This window comes from Bos grunniens, chromosome 17, assembly GCF_055505025.1.
Source record: "Bos grunniens cultivar Pamir isolate PY7600 chromosome 17, Bosgru_T2T1.0, whole genome shotgun sequence".
Taxonomy (NCBI): Eukaryota; Metazoa; Chordata; class Mammalia; order Artiodactyla; family Bovidae; genus Bos; species Bos grunniens.
Genome location: NC_141181.1, coordinates 45110939 through 45124990, shown reverse-complemented (window position 1 = coordinate 45124990; position 14052 = coordinate 45110939). Strand labels below are relative to the sequence as shown.

Below are 14052 nucleotides of genomic sequence, written 5' to 3'. Positions count from 1 at the left end.
TCTGTGGCACCCATACACACCTCATCTGCAAACCTTCCATATCCCCACGACCACCAGGTAGATCAAGCTCCCAGCTCTACCCAAGACGAGAGTGTCTTAGGCTCCAGTTCTCGATACACTTTCTCTGTTCTACCAAGTTCCCCACTCTCTGGCTGATCTTCTGCTCTCAGATGGCAGGACAGTTAAATTAGGGTCCCAAACAAATCAGGAGGGAGAAGATGGCTCCACAGACTGGGTCACCACATCCTGGAGGAGGAGCTACTGACATTCTGCTGGGGCTTTGGGGGTCGTGGCTGGAGTAAGACCTGGCAGGCCCACCAGTTCCTGGGGCGGAGGGCTGCGTCCAAGGCCTGCAGGGTAAGGCCCCGTGCGGGATAGGGGCTTGGCTGACAGGAAAGCAGGGGTAAGGTCCTGCATCCAGCCTGGATTCCTGTCCTGCCAGGATAGAGCCATGATGAAATGTTCCCAACAAATCTGGGGAGATGCTATTCCCAGCCCACCGTGGGCAGGCTTTCATGTTCCTGACTGCAAATGCTCAGGCCATTTCTGATTGTCCCAAGTGAGACTACACAGGTGGTTTGGGTATCCACCTCCCCACCACCCACATAATCCAGTTACAACGCCCCCTTTTCTTTCACACTCCTCAATCTTGAGTTTCCCTTGTGGTTCAAATGGTAAAGAATCTGCCTGCAATACAGGAGACCCAGGTTCTATCCCTCGGTTGGGAAGATCCCCTGGAGAAGGGAATGGCAATCCACTCCAGTATTCTTGCCTAGAGAATTCCACCGACAGAGGAGACTGGCAGGCTACAGTCTATAGGATCGCAAAGAGTCAGACATGACTGAGTGACAAACACTTTCACACTTTCAATCTTGAGTGGGAAACAAGTGCAAGACAAAAAAGGGGATAGTTTTGATTGGAGAGGTTAATTGTATGCTCAACAGAGGAACTGGGTTTTAGGAGGACTTGGCTTCAGCTTCTCCACGTAGTCTGGTCTTATGATCTTTCCACGTGGTCTGAGTAGCTAACTTTCTTACATGGCAATTCAGGGCTCCCAAAAATGCATGTGTGGAAGCTGCCAAACCTTCATAACTCTCTGCCTTCTTTTGCTTAAAGGAGGGCCTGTATCTGAGCAGGACTTAATGAGGCCTTCCCTACACCCTCTGCTGTAGCTCCTCTCTGAAGTCCTTAGATAACAGTATCTGATGCACACTTCCTGAGTTGTTTTACAGATGCTAAAACCACCACCCAATGGAAGAAGTTAACTACTCAATGACCATGAGCATGTATCCCCCAAACCTACTGATGCCTGAGGATTAGCAGTGTGAACCCCCATGACATCACCATCAACCAACCAGAGAACTGTGCAGGAGCTGATCACAAATCCTGTGACATCCCCCCACCTGGCCTTTTTAAATGCCTCCCAGTGACTTCCTTGGTGGTCCAGTGGTTAAGAATCTGCCTGCCAATGCAGGAGACATGGGTTTGATCCCTGGTTTGGGAAGATTCCACATGCCACAGGACAACTAAGCCTGTGTGCTGCAACTGCTGAAGCCTGTGTGCCCTAGAGCATGTGCTCTGCAACAAGAGAAGACACTGCAGTGAGAAGCCCACACACCGAGACTGGAGAATAACCCTTGCTCGCTGCAATTAGAGAAAGCCCACGCTCAGCAATGGAGACCCACCCATTGCGGCCAAAAATAAATAAATAAAAAGTTTTAAATGCCTCCTGGGGGGACATCCTTGGTAATCCAGTGGTTAAGACTCTACAGTTTCACTGCAAGTGGTGCAGCTTTCATCCCTGGTTGCGGAACCTAAGATCCTACATGTCAAATGGCAAAAAAAAAAAAAAAAAATTCCAGAAACCCATCAGGGAGTTCATGTCTTTTGAGCATTAGCTGCCACTTTTCCTTGCTTGGCACCTGCAATAAACACTGCGCTTTCCTTCACCATGACGCAGTAGCTGTAGACTGGCTTTACTGCTCGTGGGCGAGCAGACCCAAGCTCGATTCTGTTGGATGAACAGCCTATGTCATGGAAGGCTGAATGTTCCAGGACTTGGGGCCCCTAGACCCACCTCAACTGCTCCCAGTCCCCCTCTCTCCCAGATTCATAGGTTTTCCAAACACACCCAGGACATGGTTGCAGCGTGGGCTGGACTTTGTTCTGGTGGAGCACACCCAGACACTTGCTTTCACCAGGGAGGTCCTTCAGGGCTCAGCTTTTCTCTAAACACGCATGGAAGAGGAAATGAACAGGCCCAGTGAGGCGAGCACAACCAGGTCTCCTAAGCAACCACCCGTCTGCTCGGCTCTGGTTAAATCCTAAGCGGTGAGAGTCATTAGACTCATTACCCGGGAGCTCAGGCCGGGTAATCAGGGTGTTGCAACTAAATGGTTGTGCTGGTCTCCCTACCCGAGCCTCTCTGGCAGGTGCTAATTAAGAGAAGGCGGGGACTTCCCTGGTGGCTCAGTGGGAAAGAATCCACCTGCCAACGCAGTTTGATCCCTGGTCCAGGAAGATCCCCCAGGCCACAGAGCAAATAAGCCTGTCCACCACAACTACTGAGCCTGTGCTTTAGAGCCAGGAACTGCAACTGCTGAAGCCCGTGGGCCCTAGAGCCTATGCTCTGAAACAAGAGAAGCCACTGCAATGAGAAACCCAAGATCAGCAACGAGAGAGTGACTCCTGCTCGCCACTAGAGAAAGCCCTCGCTCAGCAACAAGGACCCAGCACAGCCAAAAATAAATAAATAAATAAAAAGAGAGAAGGTGGGATGATTGACATGCACACCTTGTTCTCCAGGCTCTGTGAACAGTCTTGGTGACTGTGTGTGCAAGTCCCCCCAGGAGTCTCCTACCCAGCCCTACTCGCACACATGCACACATGCGCATATGTGCGCTCACACACACACACAGAGGAGCAGATGTTGACCTCAAAGTGCTAACAGCCAGGCGAATGCTTAGGCAAACAAGAAGTTACATTAAATAGAATCTACGCTGTATGTCAAACAGATACCTACTAAGTGAAGTGCACTGTCCGCAGGCAACAAAACCCTTGTATCGGCTCATGAAATGGAACAAAGGAACATTAAGTGTATCCAAAAGACAAGAGGAAAATGAGAGGCTGGCGTCTTGGAGGAAAACTAATTTGCTGTGAGATAGAATCGACACTTAAAAAGAAACTGAGCTGTTGCTAACAGTGTCAGTGCTGAGCTGCTGCAAATCTTTCCTCTAGCTGTAGGTTCAGTGCCCAGTGAACCTCGGGAGGGGCATTGCAAGCAGAAACCAAATTGTTACCTTTCTGAAAACAAGAGTTTCCCCAGAACAGGAAAGATGAACTGGAACATCTCCTCTTGGAAAGAGGTGGAAAACCTTCCAAGCTACCAAGGGGGCTGGGATCTGGAAACCAAACTCCGTCTGGTTTCCATCCAGAGCTCTGAAACTCATCCCTAACCTGAGCGCGCCTGATTTAGTCCCTTCATTTCTCTTACTGTCAGATGAACTGTTCGCCTCCCTCCCCATAAACCCAGCTGCTGGGGAGGGTGGGGAAGGGAGCGAAGCCTGGGACAGAAGGCCTGGGTTCACTTACTCTAGCCCTGTACTTGTTTGTTCATCTAAACACAGAGGAGGAGCTGTGGTGCCCACTGCCTGGGGCCGCTGAAAGGGCTGGATGGGGGCGTGTGTGAGATGCACTCCGCCCAGGTGTCTGGCCACCTGCGTGTCTGCCATTAATATTGTAACTAATGTTGTAACTAACAGAGGGCCCAGACTGTTAATTACAGCCCCACCCACACCACTGTTATTTGGCAGTCAATAATAGGAATTTGACCATTGAATAGATGGACTGGTTACAAGTGACAGAAACTCAACTCAAATTGCTTCAACAAACAAATAAATGAAAGCCAAGGAAGAAATCATTCACATCATGTATGAGGGGCAAAAACATCTGGGCCTCTGTCTGTCTCTGCTTCTCTTTATATCATTTTTCTCTTTTGAAACCAACATCTAGGGGCTTTTCTGGTGGTCCAGTGGTTAAGACTTCACCTTTCAATGCAAGGGGTGTGGGTTTCGATCCCTAGTTGGGGAGCTGAGGGACTTTCCTCATGGCTCAGTGGTAAAGAATCCACCTTCCCAAGCAGGAGATATGACTCAATCCCTGGTTTGGGTAGATCCTCTTCAGGAGGAAATGGCAACCCACTCCAGTATTCTTGCCTGGAGAATCCCATGGACAGAGGAGCCTGGCGGGCTAGAGTCCATGGGGTCACAAAGAATCAGACATGACTTGGCAACAGAGCACCCACAAGCACAGGGCAGCTGAGATCCCTCAAGTCTTGTGACCAAAAAATCAAAGCATAAAACAGAAGCAATGTTGTAACAAATTCAACAAAGATTTTTTAAATGGTCCACATCAAAAAAAATCTTTAAAAAAAATCAACACCTACAGTAGCCTTTTAGGCTCTTCTGCCCATGGAATTCTCCAGGAAAGAACACTGGAGTGGGTAGACATGCCCTCCTCCAGGGGATCTTCCCGACCCAGGGACTGACCCACATCTCCCTCATTGCAGGCAGATTCTTTACCATCTGAGCCACCAGGGAAGCTCTATGTGCTATTAAGAGACGGCCATAAAGTGCAACTGACCTCTTTCTTATAGCCTTTAATTCCAGGTGAAGAGATCTGGGTATCTTTGATCTAACCTCAGATTATCCCCTCATTGGTCCTTCTTCAGTCAGTCAAGAGGAAGGGGAGCTCTCATTTGCCACCCTGGAGGTGAACCCACCTGAAAACTATGGGATGGATCCACATAAGAAAGAGATGGAGGGGCGACCCTGTTCCCAGAACAGGTGGGCAATTCCACAGACATTAAAAGCATCACCTGCCCTCTGTGTCAGGGCGGTGGGAGAGAACCTGACAAGGAGGAAGGGGCCAATGCTTCCCTAGCAAAATGGTATCAAACCCTGGTGACTGCAGCGACAGGAAGGTTTGCTCTGACAAAACGGAGGTTTTCTAAAGAAACTGATTCCTATAGCCTGGAATGTGCTCGCTTTATGAACAAGTGCTGAGGATGTAAAAACCCACGGCCTGGAGGGGCAGAGTCAGGCCTCCTCCAGTCTCCCCTGCCCCGTCTCTCCTGACCTTCCTCACCAGAGCCCCCATCTCAGTCCTCTCCTCTCTTCGGCCAGAGAAGATGGGGGCAGGGACCTCCATTGATTCAGCAGACACCAGAGCCTCAGAAATCCCATCAGAGAAGTTCCTTGGGTCTTAATTACCAAGGAAGGGACAATGTTTCCTGGAAAGTGAGAGAAGCAAGAACTCCACAAGGATGAATGTTTTGACGAGGCTGGATAGAAGGAGCCTTGCTAGGGTGGCGCTGCCCAGGGGGAGGGTGTGTTTGCCAGAAGTGGTGGTCGACTCCGTGCCTGACCCCCGCCACCACTGAGCACCCAGAGCACCATTGGACCCCAGTGGCGCATCCTCCCAGTTCCTTACAGGGCAGCTTTGTCCATCTCTTTGGATGTGTGTTGATCAGCTCACACTAGGTTGTACTGCGGTAGCTCACGTACACAGCTTTATCTCTCACTTTTGTTCTATGTTGGTTGAAGGTTGGCTGCAGTTTCACTCCCATTTGTTCTTCATTCCAGGACTCAGGCAGGGGAAACAGCCAGGCAGGAGCATTCACCGTCATGGCAAAGAGCAGAAGTGGAGCCAGGCTCTCAAACCTCTACTTGTAAGAGGTCTGTCACCTCCTCGGTTTTCATTAGCCAAAGCAAGTCCAACAGCCAGGCCCGGTGTCCGTGATAGGGAGAGGCATCCTCTCGTGGGAAGGAGCAGAGAAGGTTCTGGAACAGCACAGTCTACCACAGGACAGCAGCCTCTTGGCCCCTGCACCCCCTCTCACCTGAGGAGACTCTTTCACAGGTGTCACAGGGACTCATCACCCCCAGTTCCCAAGGCCTGAGACAGGGTAGGCATTACCCCATTTCCTCCCGGACACCTGTGTCACAGCTCCTCCAAGCTCTGATGGCACCAGCCTCTCCTTCAGGCATCTCCAGACCAGAAAAGAGCTCTGGTCTCTGTCTACTGCTGCCATGATTCTTTCTCTATAAGAAACACCCTAGGGGTTTCCCTGGTGGCTCAGTGGTAAAGAATCTGCCTGCCAACGCAAGGACATGAGTTCGATCCCTGTTTGATCCCTGTCTGGAAAGATCCCACGTGCAGCAAAGCAACTGAGCCTATGTACAACTGTTGAGCCTGTGCTCTAGAGCCCAGGAGCCACCACAATTGAACCTGAGTGCCTAGAGCCTGTGCTCCGCAACAAGAGATGGCACCGCAATGAGAAGCCTACACACCACAGTCAGAGAGTAGACGTGGCTCACGGCAACTAGAGAGAGCCCACATGCAGCAGCGAAGACCCAGCACAGCCAGTAAACAAAATTGTATTTAACAAAGAAACACCCTAAAACTTGATGACTTAAAAGAATCATTTTATTTCACAATCCTATGAATTAAGAACTGGGCAAGTCTTGACTAGACAGCTCGTTTGCTCCGTGGGCATTGATTGGGGTCACTCATGGGGCTGCATTCAACTTGGAGCTCATCTGGGGCTGGAAAGTCCATGGTGGCTCAGAGTCCTCTCTATAGGGCCTTTCTCTTCAGCAGGTTGGATTTCTTGCACGGCAGCCAACATCCAAGAGAGAGCATTCCAAGTAGAGAAGGTGGAGGCTTGGATCTCTTAAGACCTAGCCTTGGACGGTGACTTACACACCACATTTCGTTGGTCAGGCTCCACAGGGCCAAATTCAAGTGGAGGAGAAGCAGGCCCCACCTCTTCACTGGCGTACAGGGGCTTTGCAGCCATTTTTCATCCAGTCTATTCATTCATGCCCTCAAACTTTACACGGCACATGGCAAGAATGTTTTTACCACATTGTGCTGTAGCCACACTTTGAGTGGCTTGTAGGTATCTTCACTCTGAAAGTATCGAGCCACAGAATGCATGGCAGACTTCCCTTCCGGGAACAGCTGCTCACAAGATGCTCTCTCAGAGCCCCTGATGTCACTTGGAGGCAGGGATCCTGCATGGCCCCAGAGGTCCCTGACCCTGACCCTTTTACATGGACTCATGGGCAGGGGGATGGTGATGGTAGGACAGGATGCACTCCTCTTGGGCCAGTCTCATCTCTTGATAGCTCGTTGGTACTTTCAAACAGGGGGGATTTGACTCCTTTGTTCTAATTCTTGGGTCTTAGTTACTTTTCTAGGACAACAGGAGAAAATTCACCACAACATCCTGTTACACTAGCTTAAGATCATTCAGCCTTATGATCACCATCACCATCACCAGCATCCTGACAATCACCACCATCACCAAACATCATCATCACTGTCATCACCAACATCCTCACCATCACCACCATCAACATCATCATCACCAAACAATCACCAACATCCTCACCATCACCACCACCACCACCACCACCACCATCATCACTGGCATTATCACCATCAGTAGTAGCACTACCACCACCATCATCCCTAGTTCACAACAAAGAAGCCAAGTCACAGGGAATTGAGTGATCCCCACTGGATAAAGAGATTACATTACTCTAAAGATCACAAGGGGACAACAGAGGATGAGATGGTTGGACGACATCACCTACTCAATGGACATGAGTTTGAGCAAGCTCCGGGAGATGGTGAGGGACAGGGAAGCCTGGTGTGCTGCAGTCCATAGGATTGCAAAGAGTCGAACGCAGCTGAGTGACTGAACAACAACAAAGGTCACAATATCATTTTTTCCTGGGTCCTCCTGGGCCGGAAGGTGCAGCAGTGACCCCAGGCTAACGGCCTCATTTGGCCAATGGACGGGGTAAATGAGAAAGGTTCAAATAATATTATCAGAACAAAATCCTCTCTCTTTCTGCCTCTCTCCTCCCTTTCGCTCTCCTTTCCCCACCTCTTCCCCCATCCCCCTCCCCTCTTCTCTCCCTTGCAGCCCTGTCCCGTGGCTCCCTTCTCAGCCAGGACCTCCTCCAGGTGACTTCCAGCAGCTCTCCTGATGTGATGCCACCTGCTTGCTGCCCCTAGGCCTCTCTTCTATCAGTGCCACCCAGAACTCCAGGCCCAACTTTGGTTGCTGCAGCTCAGATCAACAACTTGTCCTACACCTAAACCTATCTCAGCTTCAGGGAGAGGAGTCCTGCCACCAGGCCTGGGGCAGGAGCCAGTCAGCAGAGTTGGGTAGGGGATGTGACAGTTCTGAATGGAGACAGTGGGACTATTAGCAGAAGAGAGGACAGATGCACACACAAGATGGTGTGGTGCCCCCAGGACAGGAGCGGACTTGGACAATGACTAGTGGGAGGCTGAATTGCTCTGGTTCTTGCTAGCTGTGTGACCCTGGGTGAGTCACTCTCTCTGTGTCTGTTTCCCATTCATAAAACGGGAATAACAATACACATCTCAGGGATGGATGTGAGTGCATTGAATGATGACTGCGTGTAGATGCTCAGACATGGCTGTGTGCCTCTAGGTTATCGTTAAGACAGCAGAGGCTTCATCCCACCCTGGAGAAAAACTCACCTGGAAGTAGATGGGGCTAACTTGAACATCTCAGACACCCCTGACCCCCCAGAAAAGACACTGGAAAGAGCTCCTGCTAACCAACCCCACCCTACCCCCGCCCCTGCCACTGCAGAGCAGGGAGAAAGCATCCAGGGCTGACCCTGAGAGGTGAGGTGGACTCAGGCAGGCTGCATCCCAGGACAGGACCTCCAGGGCCCAGGCCTAATTGTCGAGGCTTTGCCTCTCCTTCATGCCTAATTAGATCCTGTAAAGAGATAAAGGCTGTTACGGTGTATCAGCAAGGCATCTTTTTCTGTAGGATTGAGTCTCTGAAAAGGGGGAGAGAGAGCCGGGAAATGGAGGAAACAAGCCGGGTGTTAATAGACTTTGGAATAAAATCCTGACAGACTCAAATTGATTCTGCAGCCTGAGAAAATTGAGTGCAGAGGGAATTAGATTTATGCGCTGTTAAATGTAACTGCCTCCTGGTATCTATACCAAGAGCTGTTAAAGTGGTAATCTTTAAAGATGTATGGAAATCGTGTGTGAACAGATCCATAATCCATCCGGGGAGCAGCCTTCTACCATGGGGAGGTACATACCCGGCATCATGATTATTAACAACCTGGTAAACACGATGCGCTGTGGGTAGAATTTATCAGAGCATCTCAAAGCATGAGCAAAGCCGAGGCTCCTGTTCTGCAAGAGTGTGATCCCTCGGGAACTCTGGGGGCTGCTAAGGAAGGTCCATCACCCCAGGCAGTGGGTGGACTGGGGGGTCCCCCAGATGAGGGTGGGAAGGGCAGGATTCACTGCTCATTCATCAGCCCCAATCCAGAACATGCTCAGGAGAGGACTCAGGCCTGCCGTTCCCTCATGACAGAGCCCTGGGAAGCTCATTATCTCGTTTTTCCAGACTCCTTGCTCTCAGCCAGAGCTATGCCTCACCACAGAGTACATGTGGAGACTTTCTTTCCATTGTCTCTGTCAACCTCAAAGTAAGGTGTTTTGAACCTCATTGGGAAGCAGTCCTGTGCCCACTCCCCCCAAACCAAGAGCAAAGTGACAGCCCTGTATTCGTGCTCAACAGAGTGTATCAGTCAGGCTAGAACAGGGTCTGCTGTGTAACAAACATCCCCCCTCCCACCATACCAACAGCCAAACACATCAAAGGTACATCTCTCGCTCACACTATGTGTCCAGCATGGGCCGCAAGGCCCTCAGCTCTGGGTGATCACATGGGGCCAGGAACCCAGGGTGACTCACAGTTCTACAATCACCAAAGCAGGAACTAGGAAACACCATAAACTGACCTTTAATGGCTCATGTTTCGTTGTCCAAAGCAGGTCACATGGCCAGGCCAATCTCCAAGGGAGCAGGGAAGGGGAATCCTCTCGGATGTCTGAAAAAGGAGACAAAATAATTTGTGAACAGCCTGGATGACTTTAGGCCAGCTAATTCTGCTCTCTGTCTCTCATCTTCCCAAGCATGATGACCCCAAAATTCCAGCCACATACAGCCAGGGCTTCTGGGCAAAGCCTGGGGGGTTCATACCATTGTACCCTGTTCACATCGGGCATCTCTGCATCTGAAGACCTTGAAACTAGAAAGATAAATAACTTCCTTGCACACACTCAGTGCTGCATGGAACAAAGACAGGAAAATGACCGTAAACAGGCCCGGCTGTCATAGGAAAGGGAGCCCTCTGGATGGACACTCTGAGCCCCTGCAGTGGAGGCAGTCCCCATGCTCTCATCCTCCGAGGCCCTGGCTCAGCTCCGTGGGAGCTTGGGGCTCTCCTACATATTCTTGGCCCGTGTGACGTGGGATTAGGGCAGACACCCCCCAGGGATGGCAGTTTCTCAGCCTGTCCTCCGGTTGCAGGCAGTTAGTGCAAGCTTGTCCAAACATGCCCATTCCTCTCTTCTTCTAAATGGGTCTTGTTTTGTCATCACCATTGTCTTGGAACCTTGTGCGTGTGTGTGTGTGTGTGTGTGTGTGTGTGCACGCACATGCTCAGTTGCTGAGTCGTGTACAATTCTTTGTGACCTCTTGGATTGTAGTGCTGCAGGCTCCTCTGTCCATGGGATTATTCAAGAAAGAATACTGGAGTGGGTTGCAATTTCCTACTCCAGGGGATTTTCCCAACCCAGGGATCAAACCCACATCTCTTGCGTCTCCTTCACTGGGAGGTGGATTATTTACCACTGCACTACGTAGGAAGCTCCCTCAGAACCTTATCAAGTGTCTTATTTCTGATCCTGGTCAGCTCCATGCCGACAGAACCCTTAGTCCTGGTGCCAATGCCTTCAGGTTTGTAAGGCCAGGTTCCCTGTTCTCCTTTGTCAGTGAGTACCCACATTCTCTGCCCCCCACTGCCATGTCCCAGAGAAAGCCCCACACTCCTGTCACCTCTGCACTTGGACACGCCTTTAGCCAAGATGCCACTCCCTTAACTCGACTCATCAAATTGGCTTTTTAATTGACTGTCACTTGGGGAAGGGGTCTTTAATGTAGTCAGTTTTCAACTTGGTGGAAGCCCTTTCCTCACTTTCACTCCTGCTTCAGGCTGGCCAATTCTTGTCTGAGTTTGGCAGAGGACAGCTGACACCAGCTCCTGCTAACAGCCTCTTTCCTGGAGCTACGGCTTCACTAAATTCACCATCTGAGGTCTGAGCCCTGCAGTCACATCTGACCAGACACTTCCCTCGGTGGAGCTGAGCTTTCTCTCCATCCTCCTCCTAAGCCAGCGACACAGGCTTTCCAGTGTTTATTCCTTGTTGCGGCAGCATGGCCTCTGGGTGTCTATTTCGGTAGCAGTCAGGGCTGGTTAGGTTCCGCTGCACCTGACCAACCATCCCCGGTCTTCATGGAAAACAGGTGCTGAAGGCCCTCTTCTCATTCAAGCCACTGCCTTCCCGGGTCCTCAGGCACCTGTGCCTTGAACTCACTCAGGGCCCAGGCCGAGGGGCACTCTGTCCACCCATGCGGTCATGGCTGTGGGCAGGAAAGGGGACTTGGTGACCGGGCAGCATGAGCCCCGCTCGAGGCCCCTGCCACCCCCACCCTCAGCTCTGTCTCCTGATGCCTGCGGTTTCCTAACATATATTACAGGGCGGGGGAGGGGAGTTACTTGCTGTAACAATTGTTTACGAGAATGGATTCAGGCTTAAACTTCTGCAGTTAAAAATTGTTTCTCGTGATTTTCTTTTAAGAAGAAAATCAGGAGAAAAGAATTGGGAGTTGGAGTGTTGCTGCAAAATAGACATTTGTACAACATGGCAAAGGAAGAGCCAACACAGCTCAGCCATCCACGGCCAGCACCGCGGCCAGACGGCTCTGTGGGTACCTGGTGCCTGGCCCGCCCGACACTGCATGCTGGCGCCCTCCTACCCAACTTTCTTCGTCAGAGCATCATCAGAACAGAGCTATGTTTCTTCTGAGAGGGTCAGAGTTTCGCATCCTCACCTGTATTCCATGGGACAGATCCACTCAGTAAGGATGTGTGGAGCATCTATGTCTCCAAGCTTGAGAGGGCAATTGCTGCTGGGCTGACTGGATTCATCCTCTGCTCCCTTATTCATTCATCAATTCAATCAACAAAAGCTTATTGAGGATCTGCTGTATGTCATACACTGATTCGGGCCGTAGGGATTCAGCAGGGAGAAACAATAAGCACACACAGAGAAATCGCTCTTTTCATGGCCCACACATCCTAGCAGCAAGTGAGGGGAGACAGGAAACAGTGTTGAATGCTGACAAGGAGGAGGAAGGGACAGGGCAGTGGGAGGGGGTAAGATTAAGTAGGGGGCCATGTGAAAAGGAAGAGGGTGACCTAGTCATGCAGCTCAGTAAAAAGCATCCCATGCAGAGGAAACAGCCAGTGCAAAGGCCCTGAGGCAGATGCAGTTTGGAATGTCCAAAGAACAGCACAACACTCATGAGGCCAGAGGAGAGAGGGCAAAGGGGTGGCACTTGAGAGTCCAGATCAAGGGGTGAGGAGTGGGGCGGGGCCATTCGGCTGCTGCAAGGGCTCAGGTCTTTGCTCAGAGTGTGATGGTGACCCTGGGGACTGTGTGCAGACAAGTGATGTGAGTAGTCTGACTACTGCAGAGAACAGCATGTGGGGCATGTACTAGTTATTTGTGGCTGCATAACAAATGACCCCAAAATCAGCAGCTTAAAACTTGAGTTCACTACCTCACATTTTCTCAGGTCAGGAACATAGTGTGGCTTAGCGGGCTCGCCCGCTCAGGGTCCCTTGCAGGCTGCAGTGGCAATTGGTGGGCTGAGGTCTCATCTGAAGGCTTCACTGGGGAAGGGTCCACTTTCTGGCTCGCTCACGGCTTCTTGGCAGGACCTTTCCTCCGAGGGCTCAGTTCCTGGCTGGCTTTCAGCAGGCAAGGGCCATCCTTGGTCCCCTGTGACATGAGCCTCTCCACAAGGCTGCTCTCAATGTGGCAGCTGCTGGTTTCATCAGCAAGAGCAAGAGAAGGGCAGGAGACAGAAGCCAGAGTCTTTCTACAACCCTACTTAGAAGGGGACCTCTCATCACCTTTGCCGTTTTCTACTGGCTGGAGGCGAGTCACAGGCCCACCCACACTCCAGTGGCAGGGATCACATGGGGCGTGACCACCAGCAGAGAAAGTTCATTAATCAGCTGGAAGCCCACACAGAGGTAGGAGTCGAGATGGGAGAGTGGCTGCTGCCTACTGCTCCAGTTCAGGTCAGGATGGCAGCAGCACGGAGCAGAGTGGAGGTGGTAAGAAGTGGCCAGATTAGGCCACTTTTTGAAGATGCTGAAAATGACCTTTGGGCTGGCAGACTGCGAGGTGTCTTGGTCTGATTGCCTTTCAGCTTGAAGACGAGGTTGTCCTGACCTAAGATGGGACTATCCCAGACCCTCCTCTGGACAGGGGTCCCTCCCACAATCTGGGACCCTCCTACCAGCAGAGGAAGGAAGTGAGGAGATTGCATGGGAAACCCCAAGTCCCAAAGCCCCCTGAGAGCAGATACCCACCCACACCCCAGCTCCAATCACCCCACCCTTAACACAAGCAGCCTCTGCCCCGTCTGTCTCATTTCCCAGGTACTAAGTGAGTTAATCGCTGCATAAAAGGGGAGCGCAGATGCCTCGACTGAGTCCCTAAGCCAGCTAGCCCTCCCACTTAATCCGCTTTAAGACTGAAGGCACAGGGGGAGAGCCAGTAATCAGTTTTTAAGGTTATAGACAACATCCCCACTCCAGCGGTTGCCCGGGGCAACGGTGCGAGGCTGAGCACCAGGCCTGGGATTGGATTACTCACCCTGCGGATTCATCCATACACTTTATCCCGCTCCACCTGAGGCTGAGAAGGGATTTGTGGCTGTGTCATGAACGCAAAGAAGGATTTATGTGGGAAAAAACGCAGACCAACGTCAGGAATTCATCTCAGCTAGTCTCAGTTTCCTCGTTTACCTTTTGGTTTAGAATATTCCCTGAACTGA

General features: G+C 51.1%; 1 long non-coding RNA gene across 1 annotated transcript; it reads right to left on the bottom strand.

Moving 5' to 3' along the window:
• Positions 1 to 6468: 6468 nt before the first annotated feature.
• LOC147355270 (uncharacterized) lies at positions 6469 to 7961 on the bottom strand. Its single transcript, XR_015143961.1, has 2 exons — positions 7662 to 7961; positions 6469 to 7258 (listed from the first exon to the last, which is right to left on the bottom strand). It is a non-coding gene; the product is annotated as an uncharacterized LOC147355270 (long non-coding RNA).
• Positions 7962 to 14052: the final 6091 nt, after the last annotated feature.